The sequence below is a fragment of the Schistocerca piceifrons genome, chromosome 3 (assembly GCF_021461385.2).
Source record: "Schistocerca piceifrons isolate TAMUIC-IGC-003096 chromosome 3, iqSchPice1.1, whole genome shotgun sequence".
NCBI classification, from domain to species: domain Eukaryota; kingdom Metazoa; phylum Arthropoda; class Insecta; order Orthoptera; family Acrididae; genus Schistocerca; species Schistocerca piceifrons.
The window spans coordinates 585276360-585295211 of record NC_060140.1 but is presented as its reverse complement, the minus strand read 5'-3'; the positions used below and the strand labels follow the sequence as shown (position 1 = coordinate 585295211).

The 18852-nt window shown below is 43.3% G+C and overlaps 1 protein-coding gene and 1 pseudogene across 1 annotated transcript in view; one reads left to right on the top strand and one right to left on the bottom strand.

Moving 5' to 3' along the window:
* Window positions 1-18852, top strand: part of LOC124789300 (calmodulin-binding transcription activator 1) — a 1803646-nt gene that overhangs the window by 803524 nt on the left and 981270 nt on the right. The gene's annotated exons all lie outside the window — the stretch shown is intronic.
* LOC124790765 lies at window positions 15100-15217 on the bottom strand (annotated as a pseudogene).

Sequence of the window (18852 nt, the reverse complement as noted above, 5' to 3'; positions counted from 1 at the left end):
ACTGTTCTTCTATTGAGAGATTTTAGTTGCTTTTGTATCTGTTGGTCACTTATTTCAATATCTGTCATTTTATTGTTCGTGCGACGATTTAAAGGAGGGATTACGCTGCGATATTGCTCTGTGAAACAGTTTTGGAAAAAGACGTTTAGAATTTTGACCTTTTTTGTTCAAAATGTTCAAATGTGTGTGAAATCTTATGGGACTTAACTGCTAAGGTCATCAGTCCCTAAGCTTACACACTACTTAACCTAAATTATCCTAAAGACAAACACACACACCCACGCCCGAGGGAGGACTCGAACCTCCGCCGTCACCAGCTGCACAGTCCCTGACTGACGCGCCTCAGACCGCCCGGCCAATTCCGCGCGGCGACCTTTTTTGTGTCATTCTCTATAACACTGCCATTATGGTCACAGTCTGTCTGGGAACATGGATTCGATCGGTTCCAAAAAAAGTGACTTCAGTATACTGTCGATGTGTACTCGTTCCGTCTAGTGTGAAGGCGACGAGGAAATACACTCCTGGAAATTGAAATAAGAACACCGTGAATTCATTGTCCCAGGAAGGGGAAACTTTATTGACACATTCCTGGGGTCAGATACATCACATGATCACACTGACAGAACCACAGGCACATAGACACAGGCAACAGAGCATGCACAACGTCGGCACTAGTACAGTGTATATCCACCTTTCGCAGCAATGCAGGCTGCTATTCTCCCATGGAGACGATCGTAGAGATGCTGGATGTAGTCCTATGGAACGGCTTGCCATGCCATTTCCACCTGGCGCCTCAGTTGGACCAGCGTTCGTGCTGGACGTGCAGACCGCGTGAGACGACGCTTCATCCAGTCCCAAACATGCTCAATGGGGGACAGATCCGGAGATCTTGCTGGCCAGGGTAGTTGACTTACACCTTCTAGAGCACGTTGGGTGGCACGGGATACATGCGGACGTGCATTGTCCTGTTGGAACAGCAAGTTCCCTTGCCGGTCTAGGAATGGTAGAACGATGAGTTCGATGACGGTTTGGATGTACCGTGCACTGTTCAGTGTCCCCTCGACGATCACCAGTGGTGTACGGCCAGTGTAGGAGATCGCTCCCCACACCATGATGCCGGGTGTTGGCCCTGTGTGCCTCGGTCGTATGCAGTCCTGATTGTGGCGCTCACCTGCACGGCGCCAAACACGCATACGACCATCATTGGCACCAAGGCAGAAGCGACTCTCATCGCTGAAGACGACACGTCTCCATTCGTCCCCCCATTCACGCCTGTCGCGACACCACTGGAGGCGGGCTGCACGATGTTGGGGCGTGAGCGGAAGACGGCCTAACGGTGTGCGGGACCGTAGCCCAGCTTCGTGGAGACGGTTGCGAATGGTCCTCGCCGATACCCCTGGAGCAACAGTGTCCCTAATTTGCTGGGAAGTGGCGGTGCGGTCCCTTACGGCACTGCGTAGGATCCTACGGTCTTGGCGTGCATCCGTGCGTCGCTGCGGTCCGGTCCCAGGTCGACGGGCACGTGCACCTTCCGCCGACCACTGGCGACAACATCGATGTACTGTGGAGACCTCACGCCCCACGTGTTGAGCAATTTGGCGGTACGTCCACCCGGCCTCCCGCATGCCCACTATACGCCCTCGCTCAAAGTCCGTCAACTGCACATACGGTTCACGTCCACGCTGTCGCGGCATGCTACCAGTGTTAAAGACTGCGATGGAGCTCCGTATGCCACGGCAAACTGGCTGACACTGACGGCGGCGGTGCACAAATGCTGCGCAGCTAGCGCCATTCGACGGCCAACACCGCGGTTCCTGGTGTGTCCGCTGTGCCGTGCGTGTGATCATTGCTTGTACAGCCATCTCGCAGTGTCCGGAGCAAGTAAGGTGGGTCTGACACACCGGTGTCAATGTGTTTTTTTTTTTCCATTTCCAGGAGTGTAGCTCTTATCGTTAAAACTTGAAAATATGTAATGGAGATGCACTTTAAACTTTGTAAGTGCAGCTCATTTTGTTGCAATAATGTTGTTGCGTTTATTATGACATTTGTGGCTCTTAGTTATTTCACGAGTATCGAGATATATAAATGAATTTATCAATGAACGCTGGGTCTGTGGCACAAAATAATGTTTCGGATTCGCACGCTGTACGAGTGCACTGAATATAACAGCAACAGTCCGCAGCTCGTGGTCGTGCGGTAGCGTTCTCGCTTCCCACGCCCGGGTTCCCGGGTACGATTCCCGGCGGGGTCAGGGATTTTCTCTGCCTCGTGATGACTGGGTGTTGTGTGATGTCCTTAGGTTAGTTAGGTTTAAGTAGTTCTAAGTTCTAGGGGACTGATGACCATAGATGTTAAGTCCCATAGTGCTCAGAGCCATTTGAACCATTTATAACAGCAGCATATTATTGAATTGAGCGAGAAGCACTGATTTTCGTGATGAAAAACTCTCGGGTTTCCAGCAGGGTAGATCGTTAATTGGTATATTTTTATCTTTAAAACGGAAGAATTAATAATTAATGCAAGTTATTCCAAAAGGTCTTTTTTTAATTGATCTGCACGAATAGCAATAATATGTGCGGCCACTAATATAAGACACCTGGAAACAGTATGACAACATTTTGAAATCGTATTTTATTATAATCAGACATTAATACAGTGTACACTTATGCTAATTATTATTTGGTTAACTTATGGAAGGTAACCGGTGCGTAGTACAGGTGTTCAAGTGGTCGGTATGGATTGGCTTTCGGTTTATGAGAGTTAGGGCGTGTAATTCCGCAATTTATATTCGAACGCGACCGCGCTACTGCTATTGTAATCATTTTTATGCACGTTTCGTTTTTCTGAACGTAGGATATCGGGATTATGGTATTAATTTTTTCTTTTTGCACTTTCGTTTAAAAAGTGTCTTTGAGCCTGATTTATGTACATATAATACTCCAGCGAATCCGGCAAAGATTTCAAGTTGTTAAATATGTATGGGACTTGGATATATACCCTAATCTTCTCTCCCTTCCCCCCCCTTTCTCTGTCAGTCTCTTCCTCCCCATCTCTTTGTCGATCTTTTCTTCCTTCCTCCCCCTCTCTCTTCATCACCTCCTCCCCCCCCCCCCTATCTGTGTCCATCTCTTCTTCACCTTCCCTCTGACGTTATTCTCACTGCCAAATTCAGATTCTGTTGTAGTTTTCTAATTAAAGACCTATAAGCCTTAAATACAACTTTCATGTTTTCTGTGAAAGCCGACTGCGAAGAAGAAAATAAAACACGACATTGTTGTGTATAAAATCATTGATTTGAACAAAATTGTGAATGAGAAAGAAAATAGGAAAAACAGTTTGTGTAATGGTTTAAATGCTCTTCTGTCGTAGCTGAATGTATGTAGTTACATTTGTTTTCGACACATGTTTTTGACATTCTTCTATGCTCTGGTGTCGTATCACAGCTTTATGGTCCGTGTAGGACTTTTAAAAGTTCCCAAGTTTTTCTACATATTGTAAGCCATGATAATAGCGTTACAAAACGTACGATTTTCCTGTAATTTTTATGCGAAAGGGTGGCAGTCAGAAGCAACACATGTAACACTCACGATATATCTCTGACACAGGAAACGAAAACTGACGTTGACTAGTCTACTGATTTGTATTGAAGTAAACAATAACACGTTGTGCTACTGAACAGTTTACGTTCGTAAACATGTATTGGGAAGCAGATCCGCTACGTTCGCAGGTTCGAATCCTGCCTCGGGCATGGATGTGTGTGCTGTCCTTAGGTTAGTTAGGTTTAAGTAGTTCTAAGTTCTAGGGGACTGATGACCTCAGATGTTAAGTCCCATTGTGCTCAGAGCCATTTGAACCATTTTGAAGCAGATCTTACACAGGGATCACAAAACGAAGTAACTGTAGACGAATTTTAACAAGAAATAGAGACAAGTTTCTTTGCTTCAGGTAGGTACTTGTTTTTATGCAAGATGTGACGGAAGCTTCGGATGAGTAGCAGAAAATCTAAGAACGGGTACAATGATGGTATTAGAAGCTTGAAGTATCAAAAACAACCATTAGTTTTGGACTTTCAGAGAAGATCTGTAAAATTACAGCCCTATATGAAGGTATAGAAAGTATGAGATTGATGAAAACAACAAACTTCAAAACCCCAAGGTAGTCGTAAATGACGTCACGCACACATTCACTGAAAAAGTTCTGTTAGAAAATTACACAAAAAGTCATGTATCCTGCACTCCTCACTAATGACAATTCTGCTCCAGTGAATGAGATTCCAGGCCGAAGACGTGTCCAGAGACTCCACAGGTAGCGGTGGGATACCAGTCTGATTGTTGCCCTCCGTACGGCCCGACAAGCAAGAGTGATGGTCTAGGGTTCCAGTTCATTTCACAACAGGACCCCTTTGACTGCCATCCGCAACACCCATACAGCACATCGGTACGACGACGACATTCTACGCTTCGTCGAGACTCCACAGGTAGCGGTGGGATACCAGTCTGATTGTTGCCCTCCGTACGGCCCGACAAGCAAGAGTGATGGTCTAGGGTTCCAGTTCATTTCACAACAGGACCCCTTTGACTGCCATCCGCAACACCCATACAGCACAGCGGTACGACGACGACATTCTACGCTTCGTCGAGACTCCACAGGTAGCGGTGGGATACCAGTCTGATTGTTGCCCTCCGTACGGCCCGACAAGCAAGAGTGATGGTCTAGGGTTCCAGTTCATTTCACAACAGGACCCCTTTGACTGCCATCCGCAACACCCTTACAGCACAGCGGTACGACGACGACATTCTACGCTTCGTCTTGTTGCCCTTCATATCAAGTCATCCTGGGCTTACATTTCAGCAAGATAATACCTGCCACCACAGATCAAGAGTCTCTGCTGCTTGTCTTCGTGGCTGCAAAACTCGCCAGATGTCTCTCCGATTGAGAACGTTTCTAGCATTTTGTGCAGGGCTTCAACTATCTCTGGATTTTAACGATGTGGCAGGCCATTATTTATTTATTTATTTATTTATTTAACCTGGCAAGATTAGGGCCATCAGGCCCTCTCTTACATCTAACTAGGCATTCTACTTGTTTTACATTCATACGTTTTAGTAGGCATGTTAAACTACATCTAGTACAAAAAGTGAAATAAACAATTAGAAAGGTACACCTGGAAAAATACATACATATAGAGTTTATATTCGTAGATCATAAGTACTGTTATAATTATTGAAGAGACAAATTTTAGATAGGAGTGCTGGCAGCAGGGAGTATGAGGAAGACTCATGGTGAAGGGAGGAGAAGAATAGACATGATGAAACATAATTAAGGAAATATAAAGGAAAAGAAGATTCCCTGGCTAATAGAGATAGATGAAGGGGAAGGCATCTCAGGAGCAAGATAGGAGACGCTAGCTTTGCTATTTGACAGATGAGAGGATTGGCCTGGTACATTACTTTTGTGGAGAACTTTATGAGGATGATAGTAGGAAATGCTTCAACTTCTTCTTAAAAGCAGCAGGAGATTGAATTTTGCGCAAGGTAAGGGGTAGTTTGTTCCAGAGGCGGACAGCGGCAACTGAGAAGGAGTTTGCAAAAGTTTTTGTTTTGTGAGTGGGCACAGTTAGGATCCAAATAAGAGTGCCCTCGTGTTTCTATTATGATGGCATGACAGGTTTTTAATCTCTGAAGCAAGGTACTGGGGTGCTTGCGCGACGAGGAGTCTGTGAAGTAGACATACAGTGTGGTAGTCACGCAATTTGTCCTCCCGCAGCCACTTTAGCTCGGAGTATGAAGCAGTAACATGATCATATCGGCGAATGTTGCAGGTGTAACGGACACGGGCATTCATGGTTAGCTCTAGCCGTCTTTTGTTTTCACTACTCGTGCCTTGTTGAATCACATCACAATAGTGGAGGTTCGGTAGAACGAGTGCTTGCACGAGCTGGCGTTTCAAGTCCTGTGGAAATATGTTCCGAAACTTTTTGAGAGCATAGAGACAAGCAGACGTCTTTCGGCACACTGCGACTGTATTCTCCGCCCAGTTGAGATGCTCATCCAAAGTTACACCCAAGTTCTTCACTGTTTTCTGATATGGTATTGGAGTACCGTCGAGCAGAATAGGAGGTAGCCGTTCGCGGAAATCTGAACTTATTAATTTCTGATGGGCTATTAAGATTACTTGCGTCTTTTTTGCATTTAGTTTAAGCCCCAGGCTTTTCGCCCATGTCACTACCGAAGACAGATCATCATTCATCTGAGCGATTGCAGTGTTTACGTCTTCAGGTCTGACGCTTAGGTAGAGCTGGAGGTCGTCGACATAGAAATGATATTTATAGGAGGACAGAACCGACGAAATATCGTTGACATATAAAGAAAACAAAAGTGGTCCTAAGACTGATCCTTGTGGCACTCCCGAGGAAACATGTTTCCAGGAAGATTTTTCATTTACGCAGACAACACATTGCTGTTTGTCTTTTAAGTAGCTTTCAAACCATCTCATTGCACTATCAGAGAAATTAAGCTGTTGCATTTTTCTGAGCAATATGTCAAAAGTTAAGTGTCAAAAGCTTTGCTGAAGTCCAGTAGCGTCAATATTGTTGCCTTTCGATTGTCGATGGCACATTTCAGGTCATCTGTTACTTTAATTAGAGCAGTGTTTGTGCTGTGATGTTTACGGAAACCGGATTGAAATTTGTCATATAGGCTGAATTCATGCAAGTGTTCAGTGATTTGGTCATGAACAATATATTCGAGTGCTTTGGAAACAGCAGGCAGTATGCTAATTGGTCGGTAATCACTAGGCAGTTGCGGGTTTTCGATCTTAGGGATGGGTCGAATTATGCTTCTTTTCCATGCAGTGGGGTATATTCCGTTCACGAGGGAAAAATTAAATATGTCAGTTAAGACAGGTACTAAGATATCGGCAACATTCTTAATCATGGTTATACCGATACTGTCGTTGCCTATTGCATCAGAAGAGATTCTCATTATTGCTTTTCTTGCCTATTTGTTGTTACATGTTTTAGATGGAAGCTATCGTTGTTAGTTATCCTGTTTGGGGATTCTTGTGGACAGATTCTGGTACGATATCCGTAGTAGGACATCTAAGAACTCTGACCATCAATGCCAAGGTGGGCCAAGACGCTACTGAGTTCCTGGATTTGAAAAGTTCTTCTCTTGAATGAATCATCCAGTTCTTTTCTGAAATTATAGTTTGTCTTTACTTGTGCGTCACATCTACCGATTTCCGTACCATTCTGATTCGTGGTGCGTACTTTATTTCCCTAGAGTGACTTGCCACTGACCATTGTGTGATGTATTTTTTATAATGTTCTGTCGTGTACTCCGTTGTGTGACTTAACAGCGATGGAATAAGAGGAACCTTCATTAGCGGGATCCGAAAACGTTTTTATGGTAGGCATGATAACCGCAGCTCTAAGGAAAAACGTCTCGTAAATTGAGGACTTGAGCGGATTGCCGTTCCTTTCAGTGCCTCCTGTTCGGAATAACCGATGTCATCGTTTTCATTTTTCCAACTAATAACGAATTTGTGTCTAAACCAAAACCCACAGTCTGTTGCTACTATTTGATGAGATCTGTTGATTTTCTGCTCTCATAACTTCAGAGCGACATATTCTCACACTGTTACTATAAAGAAACATTTATTTTCAATTAAAACTAGGCCACATTGGTCGCCACGGCTCTTTATCTGAAGCGAAACGTTTCAGGCGCACTTGTTATTACTTCATGTCATCGTTTGCTGAACAAAACAATTCATAGTATTAAATGTGAATATTTTGAATCTGATATTAATTGAAGTTGCACAAACGAGCAATTCCTGTTCCATTAATTGATTCATGAGTATGACGGCCATAACGAAGATCGTATCTGTTCGATACCAACTAGATTACATACATGTTTACAGATGTTTGACATCAGTCACTTTCCAGATACCAGAATAGCCTGTGGGTGAAGTCTGATAAGCCGCCATTATTCGGCAGCAGATCTGTGTGTAGGATAAGGTCATGTAATATAGCCGCTCCACAGTCTTACTTTCCATCAGTCTTCGAAGCACTCGCTCTCAGTCGTAGGGAATACTTTTGAGTGCTGTTCAAAACACAATTTAACAGATGCAGTGCTGAAACTTGTCGACTTTGGTCTCACAATAGGTGTAGGTGTACACAGGCTCCTAAATACTGTTGCTGTCTAAGCAATATTTTTAACTTTCTGCCGACTAAATATACACTTTACACTGCTTTAAATGGCGGTATGAATTTAACGTTAGGTAAGAGAAACGCGAGAGATCTCATAATGTCGAGATATTCTTCAGATGCTAGCCATGTGATAGTCTGAAGTGACAGCGGACGAAATAGTCCATATTATGCGCGAGTTTGATGCTGCTGGTGAGAGAGAGGCTGCTTATTAACGGCAGGTGAGGAGATACGTCAACTTTAGACGTAAGTGTCTTGGTAACATGGCTTCATTTGGTAATTTTACACAGCTTCTTGTGTCAGTAAGAGAAAATCAGAAGCAAGGAGAAGTAATTAGTGAAGCGAACACTGCCTCTCATGCCTATTAATATATTAGTCTGTGGGAGCGTGTCAACCTGACCTGCAACATATTACACCATGGTAGGTTCCTTATGTTGGCCACAGTCGTTTGCAATGATGGTGAGGAGAAGGCAGGAGAGACGAGCACTTGCTTTTCTCCTCCTCTTGGAATTTGCTGTACTGACCTTACGCGCATTGCTGAATTCTCATAAATTTGTAGGCCTGATTATCTGAACTCTAGTATGCAGCAGATTATCATTTCGTTTCAGAGCGTGATCGGAAACACTGAGGCTTTAGTAATAGACATGTTATTTAGATTTGTTTGGTTGTGATTCTGTTTGCAGTAAAATATGCCGCTTCCTATGGCTCTGAAATGCTCTGGTGCTGTCTCATATCAAAAGAGATGCGGTCCTTTGCAGAGTGTGCCGCCCGCATCTCGTGGTCGTGCGGTAGCGTTCTCGCTTCCCGCGCCCGGGTTCCCGGGTTCGATTCCCGGCGGGGTCAGGGATTTTCTCTGCCTCGTGATGGCTGGGTGTTGTGTGCTGTCCTTAGGTTTAAGTAGTTCTAAGTTCTAGGGGACTTATGACCACAGCAGTTGAGTCCCATAGTGCTCAGAGCCATTTTTTGGAGAGTGTGCCAAAATGGAATCCCCAGACTGTTCTCTGTCGCACGATCCATCACGAAGCTGATTATTGATATTTACTCAAAACTGCTCTATTATAGCCGGTCTGGGTGTCTGAGCGTTTCTAGGCGCTACAGTCTGGAACCGCGCGACCGCTACGGTCGCAAGTTCGAATCCTGCCTCGGGCATGGATGTGTGTGATGTCCTTAGGTTAGTTAGGTTTAAGTAGTTCTAAGTCCTATGGGACTGATGACCTCAGAAGTTAAGTCCCATAGTGCTCAGAGCCTTTTCAACCATTTTTTCTCTATTATAAATTTATTTTGCAAATAAACATGATTAACAGATTCGTTTGATATGAGAGACATGTAAACACTTCCGATTTTAAAGTTTAATTCTGCCTTCCTTTAAGTTCAGTTAAAATTAGTGGCATTTTCAGGGGTTTTACGAATACTAAAGCTCAGAAAGTATATATCCTGTAGATGTTTTTAATTTTTAAATTTGAATGAGCATATGTTTGAGAGTTGTAGGTGTGACAACAAATGAAGATTCTACAAAATGTGTTTCTGCGTAACTACTAAATCACTCTGTCTTCAGTCCACAAGCGGCCCATCGGGACCATCGACCGCCGTGTCATCCTCAGCTGAGGATGTGGATAGGAGGGGCGTGTGGTTAGCACACCGCTCTCCCGGTCATTATGACGGTTTTCTTTGACCGGAGCCGCTACTATTCGGTCGAGTAGCTCCTCAGTGTCATCATGAGGCTGAGTGCACCCGAAAAATGGCAACAACGCATGGCGGCCCGGATGGTCACCCAACCAATTGTCGGCCACGTCCAACAGCGCCTAACTTCGGTGATCTGACGGGAACCGGTGTATCCACTGCGGCAAGGCCGTTGCCGCGTAACTACTAAAACAAAATTAATATCCCATACATCATCTAGGGATGCGAAGACTGCTCCAACGCTGGCGATCGGTAGTGAAGGGCGGTCTCTGTGGAAGAACCTATATGTGCCTATCAGACAGTCGCCTACATTTCCAGCACATACGTTGAAACGGAAAGCAGTTGTAGCGTACTATCTGCTCTACAATTCCGTATCACCTGACATCTTCATAATTATCTTTTGTCGGTCGAGTGTCACATAAAATAAATCACGTCTTTTCCATACATTTTAAACTAATTTGATCTAAGAAAGATACCGAGAACTATATTAGAGTAAAAAAAAAGTGTGATAGTGCGATGTTAATACTTCTCGGGGGGGGGGGGGGGGACACATCAAACATTTCCACTGATTAGACGGAAGAATCGTTAAAAAACAACCAGATTAAAAGATTTTATGAATCACTAACATCACTCTTCAAAGAGTAGTTCTTTATTATTGTTTTATTTAATTATTACAGAGCTCCACAGCGACATACTGATAACATTCTAGTCAGTTTGATTTGGGAAAAGAACATGAAAAGTTGTGTAATTTTTCTGTGGGGGATCTATATAGTATTATTGTTTTGAAGTCAAAGACTAGAAGAATCTGTGAATTAGGACTATGCAGTTTATTAAACATTAAATTTCATTACTATTCCGTGTTAGACGGTTAATCCCGCCTTTATTAAGATCTGTTAATAGAAGTGAATTATTTAGTTTCGTGTATTGTAAAATATGGTACCCAATTCGATACAGCTGCGCAACTCGTTCCGAGAATCATGAGCTACTGCCCAGACGCACTGAACAGCCCAAGAAAGAAAAAAGAATAGCTTATAGTAACACACAAGAATTCAGAACATAGTATTAGCCAGTAATTATGAATTTAATCCAAAGAAGGTGCTATTTGGTGGATATTACCTGTCGCTGCGGTACATGGGTGGTTACGCGCCATATGAAGTGAGTTACGCTGCAAACCTTGCGCGTACTCACTTTTAAACTGCGAGCAGTGATTTGTTACTGTACTCCCTTGGCAACATCCAATGCTGATGAAGATATACATCAACCACCGTTAACATCAGTCAGTAATTGAGCCATATATTTTGTTATGGCAACTTCATTACCCCCATTAACGAAGGCATTGATTTTTATTTTGGAGTATAATTACCACGCCAAACAGCACGTGTTTTGTTGGTGAGAGAATGGCTTTGTTAAAAAATGTCAGAGGAATTATTAGCATTATAGTTGGTGTGTGGAAATTCAAATAAGCCTAAAGCTAAGGCCAATGAATTCTGATTAGAATTTTATTATGCATGTAATCGATTTATTATCCGCGTACGTCTCAATGCAGCCCTCGGCATTGTTCTTCACACAAAAAATTCCCTGTTTTTGAAGTGTAGGGGTTTAAAAAAGCACTCCACACTCTTAAGCAGTTGTGCTAAACTATTCTTAAGATCTTCTGATGGGTCCAAAATCCAAAAGTTTGAAATTTTCGATCTATGTTGGGCAATTCCGAAACTCTCGATGACACCTTCCGTTTTCGTCCTGAGCTTTAATATCTAAAAATTTGTTCTTGTGAACGTTTCTTTGTGTACGCAGTATGGCCTTTGGTAGTAATTGATACTATTAATTTCTGTTAAGTATTTAAAACTTTAGTAATGTAAGTCTACTACTTATTCCTAAAACGTCTTGCATCACTGTATCGATTTTGTGTGTGCAGTGTCCTAATCCACGATTTTCATATGTCAGGTGACCATGTGACGAATACTTTAAAAACGTGATTTGGTGGCCTGAATTTTACTTACGAAATTAAGTACGTGTGTATAGTTAATGGATTTCAATTTGAAATAACCATATAAATATTAAATTTTCTGCCTAAAACAACAGCGTAAGCATCTTAGATTACTTTGAATTCAACTGAAGGAAGTATTAAAGGTCATGTATCGTCGATAAGCGCTACAATGTCGAAATAAATTGACTTGTCTCAGTTTAGGAGCTACAATGAGAGTGTTACTGCGATAACCAATAACAAGCTGAAATGTATTCGTATTTTGATAAACTGAAAGATAACTCTGCGAAAGTAATGACAAATTGAATGGAAATTAAATAACTTGAAGATGTATACATACCTGGGCAAAATCAAAAGGTGCCACCAAAACTGTCTTTTCTTTCACTTTACATAAGCTCCCTTGACAACCTAACGATTGGTAAGTGAGAGCACTCCCTGACGTCTTATTAACAGAAGTACTATACAGTCGTTACAGTGAAATAGTATGTAATTTCATTTCAGTGCTTGGACTCCATGCAATAAGAATCTCTTTGCTAGACTCAGTGTTATGCGAAGTGTCACTGGTTTCTTGCCACTGGTTATTTTGTGTTAACAAGCAGTACTATTTTTGTTTCATTGTTTGTTTCTCTAATATGCAATCATTGACATAAATATTCTAACATCAAGAAGCATTTTGTATCACTTTTGTTTTCCTGTCTCCAAGCGATGCACTGCAACTTTTAAGACAATGGTTTCACATTGGGACCACTATACAACCAACTTTGGCCGAGGCCCGAAATGTAATAATTCATTTTTATGCTTATATCGCAATTGTATTTTCGTCTGTTTGGTTACATTGATATCCGACAATATCGTATTGCCTTGTACTGTATGAAAATAATGTCATTAATTGTTCGTCATATTGCGTTGTGGACTTCTGTCCAAAGTAGATGAAATATCTGAAAAAGTGTTGTTTTCCCGGTTGCAACCTGAAGAATGATGGAATACTGTACCGGTAAACAGCGCCTTTGCTATACGTCTGTCTATGGAGACAGCATTTGTATGTCAGATGTTAACGGTGATTTATACAAGTGGCCGTCCCAATACATCTGAGCATCTTTGTCTTTCGTCATTATCGGTGTTCTATTTGATAAGTCAGTACTGTAGAATTCTGTAGTCTCCAGTGTTTCATCTTGCAAGTCTTTAATGTGATAGTAGCTACTCCATTCTCAACCTGAGAAATTGCTTGCTTCTTTGTTCACACAGATAAAATCCAGTGTTGCCTTTTAGTAGAGCTCCGCTACTTTCCTGATACCAACACTGTGTGCGTATTCCATTTCACTCTTAGACCTTTTGATTAGGTCTCGCATCCTTCTTCCCTTCTTTTCCTATTTCAGCCTTTCCAGCCCTATCAGTATGTTAGTATCCATTCACCCAAATACAGGGTGACTCAGCTGACACTCCTGATGGATTTTGTGCAAGTTGCAATGCATTAAAAAACTATACGCGGAATTTTCATATTCTTTCGCTCGCTGCGCACAAACTATTAATCCTACAGAAAAGATGAACAGTACTTTTTTTTTAGGAAATTTAATGTAGTTATATTTACTACTCGGATATGTTTTCACTGGAGGCCACGGTTTTCGGGTTATTGAAGAAGAAGGCGTTTGAAGGTAACTTTTGTACTTTTTTTTTTCAAAACTATGGCCTCTAACAAAAACGTATGCCAGTACAAAATTTAACCACATTAAATTTCCAACAAAAATGCCCTGTTAATTTTGTGTATACTACTAATAGTTCGCGCATGGTGAGCGAGAGAATATGAGAATCTTGCACGTCGTATTTGAAGTCGTTGCAGATTGCGTAGGGACAGCTGAATCACCCTGTGTAGCTTCAGCATCAGGATGAAAAAGTTCGTGAAACTGGGACTTGTCCATGGAGCATCTGCGATTGCATCAGCAAGAGGGTCGTAGGATCCGCGTGCGTCAGTTGTTCTCTGTCAGATACTTAATCTGTGGCTTGTGGAATACAATCGCATCGATTAACAAATGCCGACGCCGACTGCCGTTATTTCGGCAAACTTGGAGATTCGTACTGGTTAAAGTTGCTTTTTTCAATTAAGATTTAATTTTGACAAGTGAAATAAATTTTCGTCCTTTATGTAGGTTGTCTGACCACTCGAGTGAGTTGCTGATTCCAACTGTCCCATTACCGTCTCAAAAATTTGTTTTATGTTCAGTTTATCTGCGGTTCATGCCAATGGCACGCAGAACAGTCTGCAAGCGATGGTAAGCTTTGTGCCTCTAAAATTGAAAAACATTGTCTACCTCGAGAACTGAAACGGTTGTTATTATTTTGCTTGCACGAAATGTAACGTAGACAAAATTGTAGTTCAGAAGAGCAATATGAAAAATTTTATCAGTATTCAGGGAAATTTTTGCTTGGGCGGCCCCGTTAGGGCATTGAAATTAATAAGTGACGTGAGTTGAAAATTTGTGACGGGCCAGGATTCAAACCCAGATGCTCCGCTTCTTTAGAGCGCTTGCCTTAACCGCCTCGGCCCTCTGGACACGCTTTCCTGTAGCCCGCATTTCCATCTCGTCGCATGCCAATGCGACGTCCCTATCCAAGTACCCCTCGCTCACAACTTGACCTGCGTTCCTGCGAGGGGAAACGAAACCTGATGTGAATCCGCACTGAAGTGATCATATTTGGCTGCAAGTCTATAGAAATGAAATGAAATGAAATGAAATGAGTATGTGGCATCGTTGGCCGGTAGGCCCCATCCCGGTTCGGCCGCCAATCTATAGAAATGTTACATATGTATTGAATAAAGAAATTTTTTATGCGAAATGCTTATTTTTTCATTGTCGTCCATATTCTCTAGGTGTTTTTGCGCCTTACATATTTTATTGTCGTTCGTTCTGTGCGAAGTAACTTAATACTGGTTGTGATGCTACTCTCAGCATCTTAAATTTGACTGAAAGTCTTGGCAGAGGTGTGCGACCATTATTATTACAAAAATTATTTAAAAAAACCTAAAGTCCTCCCGCACAGGCCATGAAAGCCCAAAGGTACCGACCGGCCGCCATGTCATCCTCAACCACAGGCGTCACTGGATGCGGATATGGAGGGGCATGTGGTCAACACACCTCTCTCCCGGCCGTATGTCAGTTTCCGAGGGCGGAGCCGCTACTTCTCAATCAAGTGGCTCCTCAGTTTGCCTCACAAGGGATGAGTGCACTCCGCTTGCCAACAACACTCGGCAGACCGGATGGTCACCCATCCAAGTCCTAGCCCTGCCCGACAGCGCTTAACTTCGGTGATCTAACGGGAACCGGTGCTACCACTGCGCCAAGGCCGTTGGCGTCACAAAAATTACAAGGAATTTAAAGAAAAGCTGGATGATCGCGGAGAAACAGGTACTAAATGTTTTTACACCGATTTATTTTATTCCTCATTAGGCATTTCGGGCGCTGCCCATCTTCAGACAACCTGATGAACATACAGCAACAAATGTAAAGCTACATAGTTTACATGAAACACACGTTTCTTAAATAAGCAATGTAGGCGCAACATATTTGCACAACAATTATTTTTGACGGTCGAATACATACCACTTTACACAAGTGTTAAATATAACTTTGGCAATTACTCAAAAATCGTCAGTAAAACGATGAAGTTCGACAAAATAGCAGCAGCTAGTACCGGGTGATCAAAAAGTCAGTATAAATTTGAAAACTGAATAAATCACGGAATAATGTAGATAGAGAGATACAAATTGACGCTCATGCTTGGAATGACATGGGGTTTTATTAGAACCAAAAAAATGCAAAAGTTCAAAAACTGTCCGACAGATGGCTTCATCTGATCAGAATAGCAATAATTAGCATAACAAAGTAAGAAAAGCAACGATGATGTTCTTTAAAGGAAATGCTCGATATGTCCACCATCATTCCTCAACAATAGCTGTAGTCGAGGAATAATGTTGTGAACAGCACTGTAAAGCATGTCCGGAGTTATGGTTAGGCATAGGCGTCGGATGTTGTCTTTCAGCATCACTAGAGATGTCGGTCGATCACGATACACTTGCGACTTCAGGTAACCCCAAAGCCAATATTGCACGGACTGAGGTCTGGGGACCTGGGAGGCCAAGCATGAGGAAAGTGGCGGCTGAGCACACGATCATCACCAAACGACGCGCGCAAGATATCTTTCACGCGTCTAGCAATATGGGGTGGTTCTAATAAAACCCCATGTCATTCCAAGCATGTGTCAATTTTTACCTCTCTATCTACATTATTCTGTGGTTTATAACGTTTTCAAATTTGTACTGACTTTTTGATCACCCGGTGAATACGGTGATGTTAATATGAACAAAACTTAGAGTGGAATGACTAGATTGAGTTGCTGTCATAGCACTGTAAGTTGCTACTCTCAACCTCAGACACACACTTCGCTTGGGCTTGCTGACGTTTCAGATGGGCGAGAGTTCACAACTGTAAAACAATCGTTCCTCCAGTCACATACGCTTGCCGCATCCGTTAACTCTCTTCATATACAGCGGCGAAACGGTCTCCCAGTGGCAATACACTTCCTGCTGCCGTATGCTGTCCGAAGGCGGACTACATTTGTCCGGATAACAGCTGAGCACGTGCGCACGTCGCTCCGGCGGCAGTCGGCCTGACTAGTGTGAGAGGCTTTATGAGGGATCCCGGAGTCCGGAAGCTGCACGCGCCGGCGTCCCGCGACTGGCGCGATGCCCGGCCGCGGCCGCGAGCTGCACCCGGGGCGGAGCGCCGGCCGGAGCCGCTCGATATCTGCCAGGCCAGGCCTTGACCTCGCTAATGGTCGCGCGTGCGGCGGGGGCGGAACTGGGTTACCGGCGTGCGGACCGGGCGCGGGCGCGGCCGCGGGGGCGGCTGTTGCTCGCTCCGGGGGAGCCCCCACTCACCCCCACCCCGACCCCTGGCTCTCTTCTCGGTCACTGACACGCACTGCCCACCCGACGCCAAACTCTACTGCGTAACTGCTCCATCTCCTTACGTAGCGGAGGTAGTTAACACAAGCCAGTGCGGTGCCATTCTGTCCGAAGGCAGACGACTGCAATCGTGGATGTCGAAGAAAATATAGTCACCAGTAGTCCATCGTCAGGGGCATCAGGGGTGTCCAGTATATAGTAGCAGATCAGGTTCCGTATTTGTCCGTTGAAGGTAATACGCCAATGGGCAGGGAACAGTTGGCTTGTGAACAATTAGGATGTCATTCGAGAGGAATACTCTGTGTCCCATCTTAGGATTTCGCCTGTAAGGGTGCAGATGTCGATCCTATAATGTAGAGATGGGAAAACCCGACCAGTTAAAACTGGTACCAGTGTTTTAGTCCTAAGTAAGCAGTATTTTTCGGTATTTGTTACTCTCGGCTATAACAGTTGTTTTTATTTTTTGCAAAGACCAGGGTAAAAAACCCGAAATATCAATTAGCCATTGCGGCAGTGCTAAAATGTTTGTTTTTAAATGAACTTTCTTAAATAACGAGTAAATTTATTCGTAAAATTTGCGTTGCTTTGAAATATTGCGTTATTGCAGATTATGGGGGAAAGAGACCACTGCTGTTTTCATAACAATGCCGACAAACGAACAACAAGTACATGGCATAAGAAGTAGCACAGCATTGCTGAGACAATTTTGTTACTGTTACCACGTGGCGTGGCCTATTCGACCGTCTGCGTGTACATGCAGTGTGCAAGACTTGCCTAATCTCGTCTATATGGTAGTTTCTCGCTGTCGTCGTCGGACATCAGTTGTATTACAGAATGGCACCATCCCTAGTCTGCAAGTATTTTACGAAGTACGGTATCAGTGAAGAAGTATGCTCCATTTGCTTTAAAAGATGAAAAACGAGAGGAACCACAACAAATTATCGACATAATATAAGAAGAAAACTTAAAAGTACATAGCGGCGCGGGGTAGCCGAACCGCCTAGGGCGCTTTCTCACGGTTCGTGCGGCTCCCCCCGTCGGAGGTTCGAATCCTTCCTCAGGCATGGGTGCGTATGTTGCCCATGACGTAAGTTAGTTTGCGTTCGATTAAGTAGTGTGTAGGCTTAGGGACCGATGACCTCAGCAGTATGGTCCCATATAATTTTACCACAAATTTTAAAATTTAACTACATTCATAGTTTACAATAGGAATAGAAAGCAGCTGATCTGCTGCCTGCGTCTACACTGCACGCCTTTATCTGCTTTTAGCCCTTTAAAACTGACAAATTAACACGAAAAACACAGTTCTTGAACCTCAGTTTTCGCCCTTTAGTACTAACTACTCGTAATGACCGCCGGCCGGTGTGGCCGTGCGGTTCTAGGCGCTGCAATCTGGAACCACGTGACCGCTACGGTCGCAGGTTCGAATCCTGCCTCGGGCATGGATGTGTGTGCTGTCCTTAGGTTAGTTAGGTTTAAGTAGTTCTAAGTTCTAGGGGACTGATGACCACAGATGTTAAGTCGCATAGTGCTCAGAGGCATTCGTAATGACCAAACAGTGGCATGATTCCCTATTACAACACGATTTCTGAGCAGAGTTTAAAAAAATGCGAATCAGTAGGAGAACACTGGTGATTTTTTATAGTACTCAACGACTTGTCACTATTCCAGAAAAGTAGCGAATGGTGCACAGACTAAGTTATCTTTTATTTGACTATGTAACTTAATATTTTGATTCTGTGTCTCTTGAAACTGAGAGAGTCAAAATTTTTTAGTCTTTGTTCGATTTCTGCGTTCATTACGGAAACAAATAGGAATAAAAAAACCGAAAATCCGTTATTTCAGAAACTGGTCATTTGAACTGTTTTAATTGTCCAGTTAAACTGGCGTTGATAAAAACCGATGTAACCGATAACCGGTCGCTTAAGCGATAACCGCCGTCCCTACTATACTGAAAGGATCGAATCTGCCGTTACGCTCATCTGCTACAGCGCAGCAGCATCGCTGATGGGGATGCCTCCT